This window comes from Ovis canadensis, chromosome X (genome assembly GCF_042477335.2).
Source record: "Ovis canadensis isolate MfBH-ARS-UI-01 breed Bighorn chromosome X, ARS-UI_OviCan_v2, whole genome shotgun sequence".
Taxonomy (NCBI): domain Eukaryota; kingdom Metazoa; phylum Chordata; class Mammalia; order Artiodactyla; family Bovidae; genus Ovis; species Ovis canadensis.
In genome coordinates this window covers 126,335,251-126,356,275 of record NC_091727.1, presented here as the reverse complement: position 1 = coordinate 126,356,275, position 21,025 = coordinate 126,335,251, and the positions used below count along the sequence as shown (strand labels likewise).

At 43.2% G+C, this 21,025-nt stretch overlaps 1 long non-coding RNA gene across 2 annotated transcripts in view; it reads right to left on the bottom strand.

The window, feature by feature from the left end:
* Positions 1 to 21,025, bottom strand: part of LOC138930542 (uncharacterized) — a 154,567-nt gene that overhangs the window by 33,618 nt on the left and 99,924 nt on the right. Inside the window, exon 3 of one of the 2 annotated variants that reach the window (XR_011446220.1) lies at positions 12,603 to 14,351. The exons of the other annotated variant lie outside the window; for it this stretch is intronic. This is a non-coding gene — a long non-coding RNA (uncharacterized lncRNA). Of the gene's footprint in view, positions 1 to 12,602; positions 14,352 to 21,025 lie in introns of those variants that run through there. 2 annotated transcript variants of the gene reach the window in all.

The following is a 21,025-nucleotide window of genomic DNA, read 5'->3' as shown; positions in this document are numbered from 1 at the left end:
CAGGCAGCACCAAGTTTTGTTAGCTGCCCCTCCCTTTCCTCCCTTGGCAGCCCCACCAGGCACGTATTCCCTTCTGGCCTTCCTCCAAGACAACAGGCCAGAGGGCCCTGCGTCTCCTCCCACGTCAAGGAAGGCAAGCAGATGCTGCCATAGTGACAGTTCCTACCTGATCAATAGAGCTGGGAATTGAACCCTGGTGACAGGGCCTGCCTTGAGGGCGGCTACCTCCCAGGGCATCACCTACCTCAGCCTAGTGACCAAGCAACCTGCCCTGCCCACCACTGGCTGGGCACCAGCCTTGAAGCCTTTCTCGATACATTTATCTACACCTCTGGGGCCCCACAGTGACTGCTCATTTCAGGCATATGCTGTCTTCATTGGATTCCTCAGTGACCTTTGCCTTAGTTCACCCCTTATTATTTCTTTCCTGAACTGGTCAATATTATTGTTGCTGCTGTTGAAGCTGTTAATAACAGTAGGAATAGCTAACATTACTGAGTGCTTCCCATGTGTGAGGCACTATGCTAAGTACTTCATATGTATTTTCGTATTCCATCCTTCTAATAACCATTTCAGGTAGGAGGCAGTATTATTACTCCTAGAGATATCGGTCATCCTGGAGTGTTAAGGGTCCAGATGGGATCTTGGACACCTATAAAATATTCAGAAGGGGTTACATGACCCAAGGGTACTTTTTGATGTGTTGCTGCTGCTGCTGCTACGTCACTTCAGTCGTATCCGACTCTGTGTGACCCCAGAGACGGCAGCCCACCAGGCTCCCCTGTCCCTGGGATTCTCCAGGCAAGAACACTGGAGTGGGTTACCATTTTGTTTTCCAGTGAGTGAAAGTGAAAAGTGAAAGTGAAGTTGCTCAGTCATGTCCGACTCTTAGCGACCAAATGGACTGCAGCCTCCCAGGCTCCTCCATCCATGGGATTTTCCAGGCAAGAGTACTGGAGTGGGGTGCCATTGCCTTCTCCGTTTGATGTGTTAGGGTTAGCCAAAAAGTTCTTTCAGGCTTTTCCATAACATCTTATGGAAAAATCCAGCAAACTTTTTGGCCAACCCAATACTTGGCCAAGAAGCCCTTTTATGCCACCCCTTCCACTTTTCCACTGGTACAGCAGACATTGGTACAGTTCAGTTCAGTTCAGTCACTCAGTCGTGTCCGACTCTTTGCGACCCCATGAATCACAGCACGCCAGGCCTCCCTGTTCACCATCTCCTGGAGTTCACTCAGACTCACGTCCATCGAGTCCGTGATGCCATCCAGCCATCTCATCCTCTGTCGTCCCCTTCTCCTCCTGCCCCCAATCCCTCCCAGCATCAGAGTCTTTTCCAGTGAGTCAACTCTTCTCATGAGGTGGCCAAAGTACTTGAGTTTCAGCTTTAGCATCGTTCCTTCCAAAGAAATCCCAGGGTTGACCTCCTTCAGAATGGACTGGTTGGATCTCCTTGCAGTCCAAGGGACTCTCAAGAGTCTTCTCCAACACCACAGTTCAAAAGCATCAATTCTTCAGTGCTCAGCCTTCTTCGCATTCCAATTCTCACATCCATACATGACCACAGGAAAAACCATTGCCTTGACTAGATGGACCTTAGTTGGCAAAGTAATGTCTCTGCTTTTGAATATGCTATCTAGGTTGGTCATAACTTTTCTTCCAAGGAGTAAGTGTCTTTTAATTTCATGGCTGCCGTCACCATCTGCAGTGATTCTGGACCCCAAAAAATAAAGTCTGACACTGTTTCCACTTTTTCCCCATCTATTTCCCATGTGTACAATTGATTGACTTGGACACAGCAGATGTTGCTCATTCTGAATCCTGCTGGGCCCTTGGCCATGGCTGGAGATATGGAGCCATACCACCTCTAACTGCTTGCAGCACAGGAGGATTTTTGCATCTGACCCACCCTGGGGTTTCTTGGATACTAGCTGGGATCAGGCTAGGGTAGCCCCTTGGTAGACATGACCAAGTAAAGATTTCACTTCTTTTTTTTTTAATTTTTATTTATTTTTATTTTTATTTTTTTTTTAGTTTTTTATTTTTTAAATTTTAAATTCTTTAATTCTTACATGCATTCCCAAACATGAACCCCCCTCCCACCTCCCTCCCCATAACATCTTTCTGGGTCATCCCCATGCACCAGCCCCAAGCATGCTGCATCCTGCGTCAGACATAGACTGGCGATTAAATTCACATGATAGTATACATGTTAGAATGTCATTCTCCCAAATCATCCCACCCTCTCCCTCTCCCTCTGAGTCCAAAAGTCCGTTATACACATCTGTGTCTCTTTCCCTGTCTTGCATACAGGGTCGTCATTGCCATCTTCCTAAATTCCATATATATGTGTTAGTATACTGTATTGGTGTTTTTCTTTCTGGCTTACTTCACTCTGTATAATCGGCTCCAGTTTCATCCATCTCATCAGAACTGATTCAAATGAATTCTTTTTAACGGCTGAGTAATACTCCATTGTGTATATGTACCACAGCTTTCTTATCCATTCATCTGCTGATGGACATCTAGGTTGTTTCCATGTCCTGGCTATTATAAACAGTGCTGTGATGAACATTGGGGTACATGTGTCTCTTTCAATTCTGGTTTCCTCGGTGTGTATGCCCAGAAGTGGGATTGCTGGGTCATAAGGTAGTTCTATTTGCAATTTTTTAAGGAATCTCCACACTGTTCTCCATAGTGGCTGTACTAGTTTGCATTCCCACCAACAGTGTAGGAGGGTTCCCTTTTCTCCACACCCTCTCCAGCATTTATTGCTTGCAGATTTTTGGATCGCAGCCATTCTGACTGGTGTGAAGTGGTACCTCATTGTGGTTTTGATTTGCATTTCTCTAATAATGAGTGATGTTGAGCATCTTTTCATGTGTTTGTTAGCCATCCGTATGTCTTCTTTGGAGAAATGTCTATTTAGTTCTTTGGCCCATTTTTTGATTGGGTCGTTTATTTTTCTGGAGTTGAGCTGCATAAGTTGCTTGTATATTTTTGAGATTAGTTGTTTGTCAGTTGCTTCATTTTCTATTATTTTCTCCCATTCAGAAGGCTGTCTTTTCACCTTGCTTATATTTTCCTTTGTTGTGCAGAAGCTTTTAATTTTAATTAGATCCCATTTGTTTATTTTTGCTTTTATTTCCAGAATTCTGGGAGGTGGATCATAGTGGATCCTGCTGTGATTTATGTCTGAGAGTGTTTTGCCTATGTTCTCCTCTAGGAGTTTTATAGTTTCTGATCTTACATTTAGATCTTTAATCCATTTTGAGTTTATTTTTGTGTGTGGTGTTAGAAAGTGATCTAGTTTCATTCTTTTACAAGTGGTTGACCAGTTTTCCCAGCACCACTTGTTAAAGAGATTGTCTTTACTCCATTGTATATTCTTGCCTCCTTTGTCAAAGATAAGGTGTCCATATGTGTGTGGATTTATCTCTGGGCTTTCTATTTTGTTCCATTGATCTATATGTCTGTCTTTGTGCCAGTACCATACTGTCTTGACAGCAAACATTATCCTCAATGGTGAAAAATTGAAAGCATTTCCCCTAAAGTCAGGAACAAGACAAGGGTGCCCACTTTCACTGCTACTATTCAACATAGTTCTGGAAGTTTTGGCCACAGCAATCAGAGCAGAAAAAGAAATAAAAGGAATCCAAATTGGAAAAGAAGAAGTAAAACTCTCACTGTTTGCAGATGACATGATCCTCTACATGGAAAACCCTAAAGACTCCACCAGAAAATTACTAGAGCTAATCAATGAATATAGTAAAGTTGCAGGATATAAAATCAACACACAGAAATCCCTTGCATTCCTATACACTAATAATGAGAAAGTAGAAAAAGAAATTAAGGAAACAATTCCATTCACCATTGCAACGAAAAGAATAAAATACTTAGGAATATATCTACCTAAAGAAACTAAAGACCTATATATAGAAAACTATAAAACACTGATGAAAGAAATCAAAGAGGACACTAATAGATGGAGAAATATACCATGTTCATGGATTGGAAGAATCAATATAGTGAAAATGAGTATACTACCCAAAGCAATTTACAAATTCAATGCAATCCCTATCAAGCTACCAGCCACATTTTTCACAGAACTAGAACAAATAATTTCAAGATTTGTATGGAAATACAAAACACCTCGAATAGCCAAAGCAATCTTGAGAAAGAAGAATGGATCTGGAGGAATCAACTTGCCTGACTTCAGGCTCTACTACAAAGATTTCACTTCTTAGCCCGAAGTTTCAGACTTTCTATTATATGGGCTTCCCAGGTGGCTCAGTGGTTAAGAATCTGCCTGTAATGCAGGAGACACAGGAGGCGTGGGTTTGATCCCTGGGTAGGGAAGATCCCCTGAAGGAGGAAATGGCTACCCACTCCCATATTCTTGCCTGGAGATTCCCATGAACAGAGGATCCTGGTGGGCTACAGTTCATGGGGTCGTAAAGAGTCAGACATGACAGCACACACACACTGTATTAGTATAAATGACTATGACACACATTTCCAATAGTATTTACTTAACACAGACCCCATACTCCAGCTACACCAGGATACCCTCATCCCCAGAATACATCTTGCACATAAATACCCATATCCATGCCTCTGTTCATGGTGCTCTCCTACTGGTTCTTCTCAAGAAATCCTTCTGAGAACATCTCACTTCTTTCTTTTTTCATCTCAAGGACCCATTGAGCATCTGTTATATACTAGGTGCTGTGCTTGGCACTTAGAATGTGATTATTAACTTGCCTTCATCAGGCTCACAATTTAGTGCAGGAAACAGACATTAGGCAAACCAACAGAGACATACATAATTAGAGTTGAACCTCGAACAATATGAGGTTTGGTGCACCAACCTCTGTGTCACTGAAAAAAATGTATATAACTTATAATCAGCCCTCCATATATGTGATCCCAACCTATCTGCAATTCCCACCCATGGATTCAACCACTGATCATGTCGTAGTGTGGTATCTGTGCTCAGTCACTCCGTCATATCTGACTCTTTGCGACCCCATGGACTGTAGCCTGCCAGGCTCCTCTGGCCACAGAATTTTCCAGGCAAGAATACTGGGGTGGGTTGTCATTTGCTTCTCCAGGGAATCTTCCTGACTCAAGGATTGAACCCTTGTCTCTTGCATTACCGCTGAGCCACCTGGGAAGTCCCCCTACATCAGAAAATATCCACATGTAAGTGAACCCACACCACTCTGACCCATGTTATTCAAGGGTCAAATGTATAAGTTGTCATAAGTGCTGTAAGGGAGAAGAAAGGGTGGTTATGAGAGATGGTTACAAGGGAGACAATTTAGATGGGAGGGAATGAAGAAAGGTCTTTCTGGGGGAAGTGACATCTAAGCTGAGATTGGAAAGATGAATAAATAATAGCAAAGAATATTCCAGACTGAGGGACCAATGTGGGCAGACACTTGAGGTGGGTGCTGGCCGTATTCAGCTGACTCAAAGAGTTAGTGAACCATGGAAAAGGGGTGCTCAGTGAGACTGGAGACCACGTGGGGGCTTGCAGGCCATGGTAATGAGTTCCCTCTTTATGCTGAGTGCATTGGGAAGCCATGGATGTGTTTTCATCAGGGATCAAAATGATTAATTCATATGTTTAAAATAGTCCTCTGGCTGCTACACAAACTTGGCCTGTAGAGAGTAATGAAGGGAAAGAAGGCCAAGATTAGGTGCCTGGGATACCAGTTCAGGGAGAGATTCTGGTGGCTTGGACTAAGGGGTGGCAGTGGCCATGGAGAGAAGTGAGCAGATTTAAGATACATATTACAGCTAGAGCCAAAGGGACTTGCTGGTGGACGGGATATGCTGGCAAGGGGAGGGAGCAATCAAGGAGGACTTCCATGTGTCTGACTTGAGTGAGGAAGATGGCAGTACCACTAAGGGACATGGGGATGTAGCCTGAAGCCAGTTCAGGGTTTAGCTCTCCTGTGCCGCATTCGGTCTCTAATGGTTATGGGGCATATATACTATACTACTTTGTTTTGACGATAACTAACATGAGAGTATTTGTTGTCTCTCTGTCCCTGCATGATCAGTTGCTTCAGTCATTTCCAACTCTTTGTGACCCCGTGGACTGTAACCCACCAGGCTTCTTTGTTCATGGGATTCTCTGAAGAATAATGCAGTGAGTTGCCATGCCCTCCTCCAGAGGATCTTCCTGATCCAGGGATCAAACGCGAATCTCTTGCATTCCAGGCAGATTCCTTACCACTGAGCCACTGGGAAGCCCCGTGGTCTCCCTGCTGCTGCTGTTAAGTCACTTCAGTCATGTCTAATTCTGTGCAACCCCATAGACGGCAGCCCACCAGGCTCCCCTGTCCCTGGGATTCTCCAAGAAAGAACACAGGAGTGGGTTGCCATTTCCTTCTCCAATGCATGAAAGTGAAAAGTGAAAGTGAAGTTGCTCAGTCATGTCCAACTCTTAGTGACCCCATGGACTGCAGCCCATCAGGCTCCTCCATCCATGGGATTTTCCAGGTAGGAGTACTGGAGTGGATTGCCATTGCCTTAGGTTTTAGACCCTTTGAGGACATGGACTATGTCTTCCTCTTGTCTGTACTCCCCAAAGCACCCAAGACATCATGTATTGAAGACTGATCAATTAAGGGAAGGAACTTGTTTATTTTTTCAATTTTACTCTTCTCACTAAGGCATCAGACATGAATGGATCAAGCTTTTCTTTAAAAAAGAAAAAGATATGTTCCTGGATAGACTTTGAACTGCATTTAATCATCAATCCCCTTTTGAACAGTTGCTGCTGTGTCAGCATGATGCACAGGGCACACCTAACCTTGGTCTTCAGAACATCCTTCATCCATGCAGTAAAGCCTCTGTGTTCACAGAAGCGTGACTTCATGGGAATGTACAGGCTAGCTCAGGATGGGCAGAGCAGAAGACGAGAAGTGACCTGAGGGCCTCAGTTGCTCAGGCAGGTGTGGGTTTTCATGGCCATGGGTAAGCACATACTATGGATAGCATGCTGTGGACCTTAGAGTCCATCACAGAATAGACAAAATTTAGCGGGGTTACAGCGTCTAGACAAGATAAAATAAGGAGGTGCCCTATTGCAGTGTTTATGTGATTCTTGCAGTTCTCCAGGGAGTTGTCTGATCCTATAGTTCTGAGGTAGGAGCTCAGGAATCTGCATTTTTACAAACATCCCAGGGAATGGTGGTGCAGGTAAGCCCTGGATCACACGTTGAGATGTCCTGGCTTCAGAGATCAGCCCTGGAACTGAAAGTGTGTACAGCTTGCTCCTTGGGGACAGCCTGGCTCATCCCTGCTCCCTTCGTGGAGGAGGTCCAGAGTCATCCTCAGGAGCCCCAGGAGCTACACACACAGTTGTAGACATGCATGGGCACCCAGATGAGTGACAGAAAAAGAGACGTAACAGTCCTGATCACCAGAATGGGAAGGATCAGGAGGTCAGAATCCATAACTTTAGTAAAGAATCTGCCTGCCAGTGCACGAGACAAGGGTTTGATCCCTGGGTTGTGAAGATCCCCTGGAGAAGGGAATGACAACCCACTCCAGTATTCTTGCCTGGAAAATCCCATGGACAGAAGAGCCTGGCAGGCTATGGTTCCTGGGGTTGCAAAGAGTCAGACTCCACTGAGAAGCATGCGCACACATAGGTCCATTTTAGCGAAGGCCTTAAGGGGGTGCTAGGTGGTGGGTTAGTCTGCAGAGGCAGCACCCCTGGTTCCCACAGACTGCCAAGGTTGGTTTCCAATGAGGAACTGAACCAGGCCTTGCCCTGTATGCTAATGGGCTTCCCTCATGACTCAGATGGTAAAAAAAAAAAAAAAAAAAAAAATCTGCCTACAATGCAGAAGACCCGGGTTTGATCCCTGGGTTGTGAAGATCCCCTGGAGAATGGAAAGGCTACCTACTCTGGTACCTATTACTCTGGTAATACCCAACCAAGGGCATTGGAGGGGGATGGGTATGAATTTATCATCTCAGTGGGATTAAGGGTACCCAGCAGCTCCCTGCCTCCAGAGACCTGATCCTGGTCTAGCCAGCCCAGCTTCCTACCTAACCAAAACCTGCTTTGCATTCACCCCCTGTAGTCCAGACAGAATGGAAACCGCCTTCCTCCAACTGTCCACGGGGTTAACTCTAAGCAGCTCTGTCATCACTGCTCCCACTTGCCTTGCCTTCAACCTCTCCTGATGGAGACCCAAGACTGACCTGGTCATCATTCCCAGAACACACAGCCTATAGCAATGAACATCTAGGGGTCCACTTCACTTCCTGTTTTCCAAAGCCACCAAGAGAAACTTGCAAGCTATCATCACATCCCCACCTTTTACCCACCTTGGACCTGACTGTACCATCTGAATTCCCCAAATCTGGAACTGGCCTAGGTGGTAATCAACACCTCCCCAGCTTGTTTCAACTCTGGGACAGCTTCAGTTCAGTTCAGTTCAGTCGCTCAGGTGTGTTTGACTCTTTGTGACCCCATGAATCACAGCACGCCAGGCCTCCCTGTCCATCACCATCTCCTGGAGTTCACTCAGACTCATGTCCATCGAGTCTGTGATGCTATCCAGCCATCTCATCCTCGGTCGTCCCCTTCTCCTCCTGCCCCCAATCCCTCCCAGCATCAGGCTTCTCCAATGAGTCAACTCTTCTCATGAGGTGGCCAAAGTACTGGAATTTCAGCTTTAGCATCATTCCTTCCACAGAAATCCCAGGGCTGATCTCCTTCAGAATGGACTGGTTGGAACTCCTTGCAGTCCAAGGGACTCTCAGAGTCTTCTCCACACCACACTTCAAAAGCATCAATTCTTCGGCGCTCAGCCTTCTTCACAGTCCAACTCTCACATCCATATATCACTACTGGAAAAACCATAGTCTTGACTAGACAGACCTTAGTCGGCAAAGTAATGTCTCTGCTTTTGAATATGCTATCTAGGTTGCTCATAAATTTTCTTCCAAGTTGTAAGCGTCTTTTAATTTCATGGCTGCAATCACCATCTGCAGTGATTTTGGATCCCCCCAAAATAAAGTTTGACACTGTTTCCACTGTTTCCCCATCTATTTTCCATGAAGTGATGGGACCGGATGCCATGATCTTCGTTTTCTGAATGTTGAGCTTTAAGCCAACTTTTTCACTCTCCTCTTTCACTTTCATCAAGAGGCTTTTTAGCTCCTCTTCACTTTCTGCCATAAGGGTGGTGTCATCTGCATATCTGAGGTTATTGATATTTCTCCTGGCAATCTTGATTCTAGCTTGTGTTTCTTCCAGCCCATCGTTTCTCTTGATGTACTCTGAATATAAGTTAAATAAGCAGGGTGACAATATACAGCCTTGATGTACTCCTTTTCCTATTTGGAACCAGTCTGTTGTTCCATGTCCAGTTCTAACTGTTGCTTCCTGGCCTGCATACAGATTTCTCAAGAGGCAGGTCAGGTGGTCTGGTATTCCCATCTCTTTCAGAATTTTCCACAGCTTATTGTGATCCACTCAGTCAAAGGCTTTGGCATAGTCAATAAAGCAGAAATAGATGTTTTTCTGGACCTCTCTTGCTTTTTTCATGATCCAGTGGATGTTGGCAATTTGATCTCTGGTTCCTCTGCCTTTTCTTAAACCAGCTTGAACATCAGGAAGTTCACGGTTCATGTATTGCTGAAGTCTGGCTTGGAGAATTTTGAGCATTACTTTACTAGCGTGTGAGATGAATGCAATTGTGTGGTAGTTTGAGCATTCTTTGGCATTGCCATTCTTTCGGATTGGAATGAACAGCTTCACCCCGTGATTTTCTTCCAAAGGGAGTCAGCCCCGAATTTTGAGACCTCTTAAAGCCTCTCCATTCATGTGATCCCCTGCCACTGTCATAAATGTAAGCCCCTTTCTGCTCTTCTGGGGCTTTTCACCCCCATACATGTTTGAACTCTCTTTTCATCACCCCATCATATCTCCCATGATTTTGTCTGTGCCCTTTGAGACTCAGGTTGCACATCAACTAAGTCCCCTGACCCTTCCCTCTTGCTGTGTCATCCACCTCTGAGCATCACAGCACTGGCTACACATTAGAGTCTCCTGGGAAGCTTTTTAACAAGGACTGAAGCCTGGACTCCCTCCCTGTGAGATTCTGATTCAACTGGCCTGAAGTGGGGCCTGGGCACTTTTATTTTTTAAAGAGCCACACCCCAGGTGATGCTGATGTGCAGCCTGATTTACAAACTCCAGACACCTTCTTGCCTTAGAAAACATATCCATTCTCTTGCAGGTGCTTACTCTCTGGGGCTGCACACACCCACGTTACTGAGGAATGATGTCCACATGCTCTTATTCTCTGACACTATTTTCAGGTCTTTTGGTCCATCTTAAAAAAAAAAAGAAAACAAGCCAACAGATAATAGAATTCAATAACAACTAAAGTATTGTTCATTGTTTTAAAAAGATTGTTTATTATTATTTTTTATTTTTAATTGGAGGATAATTGCTTTACAATGTTGTGTTGGTTTTTGCTATACAACAATGTGAGCCAACTATGCCTGCATGTGTGCTCAGTTGCTCAGTCATGTCCAACTCTTTGGACTCCATGGACTGTAGCCTACCAGGCTCCTCTGTCCATGGGATTTCCTAGACAAGAATACTGGCATGGGTTCCCATTTCCTTCTCCAGAGGATCTTCCTAACCCAGGGATCGAACCCGTGCCTCTTGTGTCCCCTGCATTGGCAGGCAGATGCTTTACCCCTGAGCCACCCAGGAAGCCCCAAATCAGCTATAAATATATATTTATCCACTCCCACCACATTTTCACATCTGTCCCACCCCCCCCCATCCCAGCTCTGTAGGTCATCACAGTCTAAAAGATCAGTTGGGTTCAGTTCAGTCGCTCAGTCATGTTCGACTCTTTGGGACCCCATGAATTGCAGCATGCCAGGCCTCCCTGTCCATCACGAACTCCTGGAGTTCACTCAGACTCGCGTCCATCGAGTCAGTGATGCCATCCAGCCATCTCATCCTCAGTCGTCCTCTTCTCCACCTGCCCCCAATCCCTCCCAGCATCAAAGTCTTCTCCAGTGAGTTAACTCTTCACATGAGGTGGCCAAAGTATTGGAGTTTCAGCTTCACCATCATTCCTTCCAAAGAAATCCCAGGGCTGATCTCCTTCAGAATGGACTGGTTGGATCTCCGTGCAGTCCAAGGGACTCTCAAGAGTCTTTTCCAAAACCACAGTTCAAAAGCATGAATTCTTTGGCACTCAGCTTTCTTCACAGTCCAACTCTCACATCCATACATGACCACAGGAAAAACCATAGCCTTGACTAGGCAGGCCTTTGTTGGCAAAGTAATGTCTGTGGTTTTGAATATGGTATCTAAGTTGGTCATAACTTTTCTCCCAAGGAGTAAGCATTTTTTAATTTCATGGCTGCAATCATCATCTGCAGTGATTTTGGAGCCCCGAAAAGTAAATTTGACAGTTTCCACTGTTTCCCCTTCTATTTCCCATGGAGTGATGGGACCAGATGCCATGATCTTTGTTTTCTGAATGTTGAGCTTTAAGCCAATTTTTTCACTCTCTACTTTCACTTTCATCAAGAGGCTTTTGAGTTCCTCTTCACTTTCTGCCATAAGGGTGGTGTCATCTGCATATCTGAGGTTATTGATATTTCCCCCAGCAATCTTGATTCCAGCTTGTGTTTCTTCCAGTCCATCGATTCTCATGATGTACTCTGCATATAAGTTAAATAAGCAGGGTGACAATATACAGCCTTGATATACTCCTTTTCCTATTTGGAACCAGTCTGTTGTTCCATGTCCAGTTCTAACTGTTGCTTCCTGACCTGCATATAGGTTTCTCAAGGGGCAGGTCAGGTGGTCTGGTATTCTCATCTCTTTCAGAATTTTTCACAGTTTATTGTGAACCACACAGTCAAAGGCTTTGGCATAGTCAATAAAGCAGAAATAGCTGTTTTTCTGGACCTCTCTTGCTTTTTCCATGATCCAGCTGATGTTGGCAATTTGATCTCTGGTTCCTCTGCCTTTTCTAAAACTAGCTTGAACATCTGGGAGTTCACGGTTCATGTATTGCTAACGCCTAGCTTGGAGAATTTTACTAGCGTGTGAGATGAGTGCAATTGTGCAGTAGTTTGAGCACTCTTTGGCATTGCCTTTCCTTGGGATTGGAATGAAAACTGAGCTTTTCCAGTCCTGTGCCCACTGATGAGTTTTCCAAATTTTCTGGCATATTGAGTGCAGCACTTTCACAGCATCATCTTTCAGGCTTTGAAATAGCTCAACTGGAATTCCATCACCTCCACTAGCTTTGTTCCTAGTGATGCTTTCTAAGGCCCCCTTGACTTCACATTCCAGGATGTCTGGCTCTAGGTGAGTGATCACACCATCGTGATTATCTGGGTCATGAAGATCTGTTTTGTATAGTTCTTCCGTGTATTCTTGCCACCTCTTCTTAACATCTTCTGCTTCTGTTAGGTCCATACCATTTCTGTCCTTTATCAAGCCCATCTTTGCATGGAATGTTCCCTTGGTGTCTCTAATTTTCTTGAAGAGATCTCTAGTCTTTCCCATTCTGTTGTTTTCCTCTATTTATTTGCATTGATCTCTGTGGAAGTCTTTCTTATGTCTCCTTGCTCTTCTTTGGAACTCTGCATTCAGATGCTTATCTCTTTCCTTTTCTCCTTTGCTTTTCGCTTCTCTTCTTTTCACAGCTATTTGTAAGGCCTCCTCAGGCAGCCATTTTGTTTTTTGGATTTCTTTTCCATGGGGATGGTCTTGATCCCTGTCTCCTGTACAGGTCACGAACCTCCGTCCATAGTTCATCAGGCACTCCATCTATCAGATCTAGTCCCTTAAATCTATTTCTCACTTCCACTGTATAATCATAAGGGATTTGATTTAGGTCATACATGAATGGTCTAGTGATTTTCCCTACTTTCTTCAATTTAAGTCTGGATTTGGCAATAAAGAGTTCACGATCTTAGCCACAGTCAGCTTGTTTTTGTTGACTGTATAGAGCTTCTCCATCTTTGGTTGCAAAGAATTTAATCAATCTGATTTTGGTGTTGACCATCTGGTGATGTCCATGTGTAGAGTCTTCTCTTATGTTTTTGGAAGAGGGTGTTTGCTATGCCCAGTCCATTTTCTTGGCAAAACTCTATTAGTCTTTGCCCTGCTTCATTCTGCATTCCAAGGCCAAATTTGCCTGTTACTCCAGGTGTTTCTTGACTTCCTACTTTTGCATTCCAGTCCTCTATAATGAAAAGGACATCTTTTTTGGGTGTTAGTTCTAAAAGGTCTTGTAGCTCTTCATAGAACCGTTCAACTTCAGCTTCTTCAGCGTTACTGGTTGGGGCATAGACTTGCATTACTATGATACTGAATGTTTTGCTTTGGAAATGAACAGAGATCATTCTGTCATTTTTGAGATTGCATCCAAGTACTGCATTTCAGACTCTTTTGTTGACCATGATGGCTACTCCATTTCTTCTGAGGGATTCCTGCCCGCAGTAGTAGATATAATGGTCATCTGAGTTAAATTCACCCATTCCAGCCCATTTTAGTTTGCTGATTCCTAGAATGTCGACGTTCACCCTTGCCATCTCTTGTTTGACCACTTCCAATTTGCCTTGATTCATGGACCTGACATTCCAGGTTCCTATGCAATATTGCTCTTTACAGCATCAGACCTTGCTTCACCAGTCACATCCACAACTGGGTATTGTTTTTGCTTTGGCTCCATCCCTTCATTCTTTCTGGAGTTATTTTTCCACTGATCTCCAGTAGCATATTGGGCACCTACTGACCAGGTGAGTTCCTTTCAGTATCCTATCATTTTGCCTTTTCATACTGTTCATGGGGTTCTCAAGGCAAGAATACTGAAGTGGTTTGCCATTCCCTTTTCCAGTGGACCACATTGTGTCAGACCTCTCCACCATGCCTACCCGTCTTGTGTGGCCCCACATGGCATGGCTTAGTTTCATTGAGTTAGACAAGGCTGTGGTCCTAGTGTGATTAGAGTGACTAGTTTTCTGTGATTATAGTTTCAGTGTGTCTGCCCTCTTGCAACACCTACTGTCTTACTTGGGTTTCTCTTACCTTTGACGTGGGGAATCTCTTCACGGCTGCTTCAGCAAAGCACAGCTGCTGCTCCTTACCTGGGATGAGGGGTATCACCTCACCACTGCCCCTCCTGGCCTAGAATGTGGAATAGCTCCTCAAGGCCCTCTGGCGCCCGCGCAGCCACCGCTCCTTGGACGTGGGGTCTCTCCTCCCGGCTGCCACCCCTGGCCTTGGGCAGGGGTAGCTCCTCTAGGCTGCTCCTGCGCTGTCACAGTCTAAAAGATAGATTGTTTTAAAAATGTAATAAAGTTAAATAAATGCTCCTTTGAGGCATGTGCTGCTTATACTGTCCACTCTTCTTTTTGTCAACTCTTCCTCCTCTTTCACCCACACTTTTCCTGGACTTTTAATGCCTGGTTTATTACTTTCCTCTCAAACATGAGCCCTGCTTTTATCCTGGAAGACTTTAGTGCCCCAGTGTACAATCCATCCAGCACCTTGGATTCATGGCTTGTGCCTTTGATGAATATTTTGGAGTGTTGTGATATACTGGGCACTATCAGAGGTGTGGTGTGAAGGCTGTAGCAATGAACAAATGGACAAAAGTTCCTGTCCACAAGAACATTACCATCAGGAGGACAGGAGTAGGGGAGAGAGTTAACCCATCAGTAAACAAATAATCATGCATAGAATGTCCGTTGGTGATAAACAGATGGAAGAGAATGAAGCAGGGAAACAAGGTAGGCAATGATGAGAGAGAAGAATCACTTTTATATGTGAGAGAAGGAATTTCAACAAGGGTAGCCTTCATTGAGGAGATGATATTTGGGAAAAGACCTGGAGGAAGTTTGGGAGCTACCATGTAAATATCTTGCAGGAGAGCATTACAGGCAGAGAGAACCAAGAGTGCAGCTGTCTTAAGGCAGGAGCGTACCTGGCTGGGAAGGGGCCGATATGGCTGAAGCTGAGTTCATGAAGGGAGAGTAGAAGACAAGGTCAGGGAGCCGTAAGAGCCCAGGTCTTCTTAGGCCTTGCATGAAATTGTACGGACTATGGCTTTTACTCTGAATTGAGACGGTGAGCCTTTAGAAGGGAGGCTTCTGGCTGGAGAATGGGATAGAGTCTGACTTACATTTGAAGCTTACTTGATTTCACTTGTCTCCACTCACTTTTATCTCTACTCAACTTTGATCATGTGTCACTCTTGCCAGCTCATGTATTTTTTCATTGCCCTGAACTACTACACCTCTGAAATCTTAAACTCAAGTAGTATGATAGCAAAGCTTCTTTGCTCAGTCCTGTCTGACTCTTTCTGAGGCCATGGACTATATAGTCCTTGGAATTCTCCAGCCCAGAATACTGGAGTGGGTAGCCTTTTCCTTCTCCAGGGGATCTTCCCGACCCAAGGATCGAACCCAGGCTTCCCACATTGCAGGTGGATTCTTTACCAGCTGAGCCACAAGGGAAGCCCAGGAATACTGGAGTGGGTAGCCTATCCCTTCTCCAGCGGATCTTCCTGACCCAGGAATCGAACTGGGGTCTCATGCTTTGCAGATAGGTTCTTCACCAACTGACCTCTCAGGTAAGTTAAAGATTCTACACCCACCCCTTCATTCTAATTACGCTTTCTCTTTCACCTTAGCTAAATCTCTCATCTCTTGACTCTACTGAGTTCTTCCTAGTTATTAGTCCTTCTGGCTTCTCTTCTTTTCCTCTCCCTCCTAAACCCCATAGTGCAACTTTTTTAGCAATTGTAATATGTTAACGTTCTGGTCTGGTTAGTAGTTCAGCAAAGCCCAAACCATAGATCATTCCAGTGGATCTTGGTCCTGGCTGCACATGAGAATCACCTGGTATGCTTTAAAAGGTGCTGATGCCTGATTTCATTGGCCTAGAATGGGGCCCCTAAGTTGGTCTTTTCAAGCTCTGTCAGTGACTCTAATGAACCACCAGATTAATCAAGTGACAGGCTCTTATCCTATACTTCTGCACCTGGGCAGGAAACCAATCTCAGTTGTTCCCTAAAACTACTGGGAAATCTGACAAAGTGTGACCCTAGTAAGCTACATCTCACATTCCTCTTGATGGGCAAATTACCCTCCCCCAGCCTCCAACCCCACACCTGTCCATGTCTCTCTTAGAAGCTGGCTTCATTTTCCATTTCATAGAGAAAATAAGAGGCTTCCTTGGCCTCAAATTCCTGTCTTGCCGCCTAGATGCATCTCTTATTGTTGTTCAGCCACCCAGTTGTGTCCGACTCTTTGCCACCCCATGGACTGCAGCATGCCAGGCTTCCCGGTCCTTCACTATCTCTTGGAGTTTGCTGTAACTCATGTCCACTGAGTCAGTGACACCATCCAACCATCTCATCCTCTGTTTCCCCCTTCTTCTTCTCCACTTTTATTCAGTTGTTTCATTCACCCCTACAAAAACTTTCCTCTATCTTGAGGATCTTCAACATGTTTCTTACCATGGGCTCCCTTCAGAATATTTACAGTGTTTTATCTTTCAAGACTTTCTTTTCAATCCCATATCCTTCTTCTCTAGCTACTGCCCTATGTCTCTTCTCCCCTTCATTGCCAAGCTTCTTGAACAGTGAATCTCCTCAGCCTGTGCCATCCCCTCTGCTTCCATTTATTTCCACAGTGGAATCTGGTTTCTGTCCTCATCACTCCCCTGAAACATCTTTTGCTGTGGACACCAGTGATTTCCCAACTGACAAATCTAATGAGCATTTCTCAGTCTTTTGACTTACTTGGTGTTTCTGAATCATTAATTTTTACTGCCTGCCTTCCTGAAAATTTGTTCTCCAGTGGGTTCCATGACACTGCTCTTTCTTGATTCACCTCCCTCTTCTGTGGCTGCTCTTTGAGCTTCGCTTTCTTTTCCCAAACCCAAAATATCAGTGTTCCCAGGAAGCGCTTTCTGTTTTCCTACTGTGTGCTTGCATGCTAAGTCACTTCAGTCGTGTCTGACTCTTTGTGACTCTATGGACTCTAGCCCACCAGGTTCCTCTGTCCATGGGATTCTCCAGGCAAGAATACTGAAGTGGGTTACCATGCTCTCCCTGGGGGATCTTTCCGACCCAGGGATTGAATCCACGTCTCTTATGTCTTCTTCATCTTAGGAGGATCGTTTACCACTAGCGCCACATGGGAAGCCCTTCTTTTCCTACTCCTTTACACTTTTTCTTGGAAATTTTATCCATGTCTGCGAGTTCAGCTATCACCTACATTTTATTTTTTTAAAAATTTATTTATTTATTTATTTTTGATTTTAAAATCTTTAATTCTTACATGCGTTCCCAACCATGAACCCCCCTCCCACCTCCCTCCCCATAACATCTCTCTGGGTCATCCCCATGCACCAGCCCCAAGCATGCTGTATCCTGCGTCAGACATAGACTGGCAATTCAATTCTTACATGATAGTATACATGTTAGAATGCCATTCTCCCAAATCATCCCACCCTCTCCCTCTCCCTCTGAGTCCAAAAGTCCGTTATACACATCTGTGTCTTTTTTCCTGTCTTGCATACAGGGTCGTCATTGCCATCTTCCTAAATTCCATATATATGTGTTAGTATACTGTATTGGTGTTTTTCTTTCTGGCTTACTTCATTCTGTATAATCGGCTCCAATTTCATCCATCTCATCAGAACTGATTCAAATGAATTCTTTTTCACGGCTGAGTAATACTCCATTGTGTATATGTACCACAGCTTTCTTATCCATTCATCTGCTGATGGGCATCTAGGTTGTTTCCATGTCCTGGCTATTATAAACAGTGCTGTGATGAACATTGGGGTACATGTGTCTCTTTCAATTCTGGTTTCCTCGGTGTGTATGCCCAGCAGTGGGATTGCTGGGTCATAAGGTAGTTCTATTTGCAATTTTTTAAGGAATCTCCACACTGTTCTCCATAGTGGCTGTACTAGTTTGCATTCCCACCAACAGTGCAGGAGGGTTCCCTTTTCTCCACACTCTCTCCAGCATTTATTGCTTGCAGATTTTTGGATTGCAGCCATTCTGACTGGTGTGAAGTGGTACCTCATTGTGGTTTTGATATTTGCATTTCTCTGATAATGAGTGATGTTGAGCATCTTTTCATGTGTTTGTTAGCCATCCGTATGTCTTCTTTGGAGAAATGTCTATTTAGTTCTTTGGCCCATTTTTGGATTGGGTCGTTTATTTTTCTGGAATTGAGCTGCATAAGTTGCTTGTATATTTTTGAGATTAGTTGTTTGTCAGTTGCTTCATTTGCTATTATTTTCTCCCATTCAGAAGGCTGTCTTTTCACCTTGCTTATATTTTCCTTTGTTGTGCAGAAGCTTTTAATTTTGATTAGATCCCATTTGTTTATTTTTGCTTTTATTTCCAGAATGCTGGGAGGTGGATCATAGAGGATCCTGCTGTGATTTATGTCTGAGAGTGTTTTGCCTATGTTCTCCTCTAGGAGTTTTATAGTTTCTGATCTTACATTTAGATCTTTAATCCATTTTGAGTTTATTTTTGTGTAGGGTGTTAGAAAGTGATCTAGTTTCATTCTTTTACAAGTGGTTGACCAGTTTTCCCAGCACCACTTGTTAAAGAGATTGTCTTTACTCTATTGTATATTCTTGCCTCCTTTGTCAAAGATAAGGTGTCCATATGTGTGTGGATTTATCTCTGGGCTTTCTATTTTGTTCCATTGATCTATATGTCTGTCTTTGTGCCAGTACCATACTGTCTTGATGACTGTGGCTTTGTAGTAGAGCCTGAAGTCAGGCAAGTTGATTCCTCCAGTTCCATTCTTCTTTCTCAAGATTGCTTTGGCTATTCGAGGTGTTTTGTATTTCCATACAAATCTTGAAATTATTTGTTCTAGTTCTGTGAAAAATATGGCTGGTAGCTTGATAGGGATTGCATTGAATTTGTAAATTGCTTTGGGTAGTATACTCATTTTCACTATATTGATTCTTCTGATCCATGAACATGGTATATTTCTCCATTAGTGTCCTCTTTGATTTCTTTCATCAGTGTTTTATAGTTTTCTATATATAGGTCTTTAGTTTCTTTAGGTAGATATATTCCTAAGTATTTTATTCTTTTCATTGCAATGGTGAATGGAATTGTTTCCTTAATTTCTTTTTCTACTTTCTCATTATTAGTGTATAGGAATGCAAGGGATTTCTGTGTGTTGATTTTATATCCTGCAACTTTACTATATTCATTGATGAGCTCTAGTAATTTTCTGGTGGAGTCTTTAGGGTTTTCCATGTAGAGGATCATGTCATCTGCAAACAGTGAGAGCTTTACTTCTTCTTTTCCAACTTGGATTCCTTTTATTTGTTTTTCTGCTCTGATTGCTGTGGCCAAAACTTCCAGAACTATGTTGAATAGTAGCGGTGAAAGTGGGCACCCTTGTCTTGTTCCTGACTTTAGGGGAAATGCTTTCAGTTTTTCACCATTTAGGATAATGTTTGCTGTGGGTTTGTCATATATAGCTTTTATTATGTTGAGGTATGTTCCTTCTATTCCTGCTTTCTGGAGAGTTTTTATCATAAATGGATGTTGAATTTTGTCGAAGGCCTTCTCTGCATCTATTGAGATAATCATATTGTTTTTATTTTTCAATTTGTTAATGTGGTGAATTACATTGATTGATTTGCGGATGTTGAAGAATCCTTGCATCCCTTGGATAAAGCCCACTTGGTCATGGTGTATGATCTTTTTAATGTGTTGTTGGATTCTGATTGCCAGAATTTTGTTGAGGATTTTTGCATCTATGTTCATCAGTGATATTGGCCTGTAGTTTTCTTTTTTTGTGACATCTTTGTCAGGTTTTGGTATTAGGGTGATGGTGGCCACATAGAATGAGTTTGGAAGTTTACCTTCCTCTGCAATTTTCTGGAAGAGTTTGAGTAGGATAGGTATTAGCTCTTCTCTCAATTTTTGGTAGAATTCAGCTGTGAAGCCGTCTGGACCTGGGCTTTTGTTTGCTGGAAGATTTCTGATTACAGTTTCAATTTCCTTGCTTGTGGTGGGTCTGTTAAGATTTTCTATTTCTTCCTGGTTCAGTTTTGGAAAATTGTAGTTTTCTAAGAATTTGTCCATTTCTTCCACGTTGTCCATTTTATTGGCATACAACTGCTGATAGTAGTCTCTTATGATCCTTTGTATTTCTGTGTTGTCTGTTGTGATCTCTCCATTTTCATTTCTAATTTTATGGATTTGATTTTTCTCTCTTTTCCTTCTTGATGAGTCTGGCTAATGGTTTGTCAATTTTATTTATCCTTTCAAAGAACCAGCTTTTGGCTTTGTTGATTTTTGCTATGGTCTCTTTTGTTTCTTTTGCATTTATTTCTGCCCTAATTTTTAAGATTTCTTTCCTTCTACTCACTCTGGGGTTCTCCAATTCTTCCTTTTCTAGTTGCTTTAGTTGTAGTGTTAGGTTATTTATTTGACTTTTTCCTTGTTTCTTGAGGTATGCCTGTATTGCTATGAACTTTCCTCTTAGCACTGCTTTTATAGTGTCCCACAGGTTTTGGGTTGTTGTGTTTTCATTTTCATTAGTTTCTATGCATATTTTGATTTCTTTTTTGATTTCTTCTGTGATTGGTTGGTTATTCAGAAGTGTGTTGTTCAACCTCCATATGTTGGAATTTTTAATAGTTTTTCTCCTGTAATAGAGATCTAATCTTAATGCATTATGGTCAGAAAAGATGCTTGGAATGATTTCGATTTTTTTGAATTTATCAAATTTAGATTTATGGCCCAGGATGTGATCTATCCTGGAGAAGGTTCCATGAGCACTTGAAAAAAAGGTGAAATTCATTGTTTTGGGGTGAAATGTCCTATAGATATCAATTAGGTCTAACTGATCTAACGTATTATTTAAAGTTTGCGTTTCTTTGTTAATTTTCTGTTTAGTTGATCTGTCCATAGGTGTGAGTGGGGTATTAAAGTCTC